The sequence below is a fragment of the Orycteropus afer genome, unplaced genomic scaffold, assembly GCF_000298275.1.
Source record: "Orycteropus afer afer isolate SDZICR_OR568_19922 unplaced genomic scaffold, OryAfe1.0 scaffold00122, whole genome shotgun sequence".
In the NCBI taxonomy this organism is placed as follows: Eukaryota; Metazoa; Chordata; class Mammalia; order Tubulidentata; family Orycteropodidae; genus Orycteropus; species Orycteropus afer.
Window position 1 is genome coordinate 5,924,465 of NW_006921709.1, and position 3,588 is coordinate 5,928,052.

Genomic DNA, 3,588 nt, shown 5'->3' on the forward strand with positions numbered 1-3,588 from the left:
TCCCTGAGTTTCCCCTCCTCACCTAATCCCTTCGGCTGATTGCTCTTCTCTTTGGCTCCCTGGGTTTTACCCCTTTCTCCTGCTCTTTTGGCCTGCTATTCTGTGCTACGCCCGTGCTTACCTTGCTCCTGGAGACCCGGTCCCTCTCGGGAGGGTAACAAGGGAAAGTGTTGAGTAGTATTCCATTATATGGAGAAACCACAATTTGTTTATCCATTCACCTGTTGGTGGAAATCTGGGTTGTTTTCAGGTTTTGGCTATTATCAATAAAGCTGCCATGAAGGTCTGTGTACAAGTCTTGTATGGACTTATTTTTCCTTTCCTCTTGAGTAAATTCTTAAGAGTAATGGCTAGATTATATGATAGTTGTATGTGTAACTTTTTAAGAAACTGACAAATAATTTCCAAAGTGGTTGTACAATTTTACATTCTCTTCAGCGGTGCATGAGAGTTCTAATTGCTCCACATCTTTGTCAACATTTGGTATGGTCAGTCTTCTTCATTAACAGTTGGTTACATCTGACTCAGGAGATTTAGGACATTTCAAGTAGTAGCACTCTGATGATTCAGGGCTTTAGACTCCTTAATTCTCATACATATGGAACAGCTTCATAAAAACATAGATTCTGTACCATTTTGTGTCCAAATACTTTGTATACTAAAAGTAAGGAGTCTTATTTACTAGTAAAACAGAATAAGATTGGAGATAGTGCTCAGAGGATGGTTTTTTCCCTAGGAATTAGACCCTGGAACTAGAATTTCTTATCCCTGTCTCTCTATTCTTAAATGGCTTAGTAAAAGTTGTTGTTTTTGTTGTTGCTATGTGCCCTCAAGTGGGACCAGACTCATAGTGACCCCTCATTGGGTTTCCGAGGCAGTATCACTATGGAAGTAGATTGCCCAACCTTCCTTCCAAGGAGTGGCTGGTGGCTTTGAACCGCCAGCCCTGTGGTTAGCAGTCAAGTGCCTTAGGCATTCTAAATCACATAGATTATTGGATTTGTCTCAGAACATGAGTATTAGTGCTTTTTTTGTGTGCATGTATGTGTGTGTGTGTGTGTGTGTTATGTGAATACTGTATAGAAATGATTGATGTTTAATGTCCTCTTTGGAGGTAGGAGATGTGGAGGGGGAAATTGGGCAAGGAAAGAGGACTATAATCAAAGGAGTAGACCACACTATGCCATTTATCTTTTTTTTTTCACTTGGAAAATGGGGGCAAATATTATCTGACTGAGTTATGAAGCAAATTCTTCTAAGTACCCAGAGATTTAATGTTGTTCTTGAAAGGAACTACAGAAAAGCCACACACTATTTTAATTCATTGTTTAGAATGAGCAGATTTAAAAGTTTAAATTGCTTTAGAAATAAGTTTTGCATTTTGACAGCTTTTTGGTACAGGAAGCATACACAAACAAAGCCAAAGTGAAAAAAGCACAGAATCTTAAGAACTTCGTCTTTTGGATTTCTCTAGACTAAACAAAAAGTTCCAAGTATGGCCAGATAAAAAGATTTTCTGGTCTCCCTGTCCCCCACACAACTTCCCTATCTGAGGATAGAATTTGTAATATAGTGGAAGAGTGTTGGTTCAAGGGCCTTAAGCTGTTTCTATTCATGGCATGTCCCTTGGCTTTGGGCAGAGTGCGAGAACTCAACCATATCATGGAGCAGGTTTGTTGGAATTCAGACAGTGAGTGTTTCCTCTAGATTACAATAGATTCTTTCCATAAAAATATTTTTCTAGGCAAGTAGTTCTATGATTTATTAGCTTCAAGGACCTACAAAGTCAAATGGAGATAAACTTTTGTTGGGAGAAAATGAGTAAGTTTTTAGAAGAGGTAAAACACAGATGTTTGGAGGAAGATTATTTGCCATCATCCTGGGGTACATGCTATCAATGCTTCATGAATGTATTGTGAAACGGCTCCACTCTGCCCTTTCCTTTCCACCTCACAGTCTTTACCTCCTGCCAGCCAGCTCGCCAGTGTTAATGGATATTCATAAACACTTGGCTATCTGGCTGCTACCACAGTTTTTGCACCTTCTTCTCAGAATTGGGCCACCCCAGTTCCCAAGATCAATTTTACTACTTTTTCCTTAAGCAAATGTGCTAATGAAGTTATGTTAATTTTGGAAGCTCTGACTTCACTAAAGTTCCCATTTGTTGTCCTGTGTGGGTCAAAAAACCCTGTGCTCTCTGTGTATGAGCAGAGCTCTTCATCTCTGATCTGGAGTCTGGTTCTTGGAGCCAAACTTGAGTTCCCTCAGCAGTAGATTGTGCTGGACGTGTCACTCAAACTCTTTATATCCAGGCTTCTGAGCAATGGTTCTTCTAGTTCAGAGCTTGATTTGGCCGTCAAAGTTCTAGGTTTATAACATGGAGGCAGGACAGGTGATCTTTGTGGAAATATTACTTTTGGGGATGATTTCATCCTGCCTGCCTTTCTTGTTCCCACTCTATCTTTTCTTCTTCTCTTTTCTACTCACTACTCCTTCTTCTACTCTTGATTCTAGATATCATTTAAACACCTGCTATGTTTTAAGGAAGACCCAATACATAGTGACTGCCATTGAACTGCTCAATGTAAAGAAGAGAGATTTATAATAAATAGTGATAATACAGTAATACAGTGTATATAAAAACATGGAGATGGTCTCTGGGAGGTGCAGTCCCTGGGTGGTGCAAATAGTTAATGCACTCAGCTGCTGCCCAGAAGATTGGAAGTTCAAGTCCACCCAGAGATACCTCAGCAAAAAGACCTAGTGACCTACTTCCAAAAAATCAGCCATTGAAAATATTATAGAGCACAGTTCCACTCTGATATACATTGGGTCACCATGAGCCAGAGTCAATTCATGGCAACTGGTATAGGTTTATTAGTGTTCTTGGGCTGCTGTAACAAAATAGTATAAACTCAGTGGCTTAAAATAACAATAATTTATTCTCTAACAGTTCTGGAGTCTGTTGTTGTTGTTGTTATGTTGGAAACATTGTTCCAATACAGAGGAGGAAGATGAGTCACTTTGCTTAGAAAGCTCTCAAAGCAGGACTGGGCAAGAGCTGCATTATCAGAGTAAAATCAGCCTTACTCATACGGATAAGGTAAAGCTTTCAAGACCACCATTTGCTGACGTGGCAAATTGAGGAGAAACAGCTGTTGTTGTTGTTGTTGTTATGTGCGTAGACATCCATTAATCATCAGAACATGGAATGTATGAAATATGAATCTAGGAAAATTGAAAGTTGTCAAAACTGAAACGGAATGCATAAAGATGATATCCTAGGCATTAGTGAGCTGAAATGGACTGGTTTTGGCCATTTGGAATCAGACAACCATATGATCTACTATGCTGGGAATGACAGTTTGAAGAGGAATGGCGTGGCATTCATCATGACAAAGGTTGTTTCAAGATCTGTCCTGAAGTGCAAGTTGTCAGTGATAGGATAATAACCATACGCCTACAAGGAAGACCTGTTAATATGACTATTATTCAAATTTATGCCCCAACCACCAAAGCCAAAGATGAGGAAATTGAAGATTTTTATCAACTTCTACAGTCTGAAATTGACCAAACATGCAATCAGGA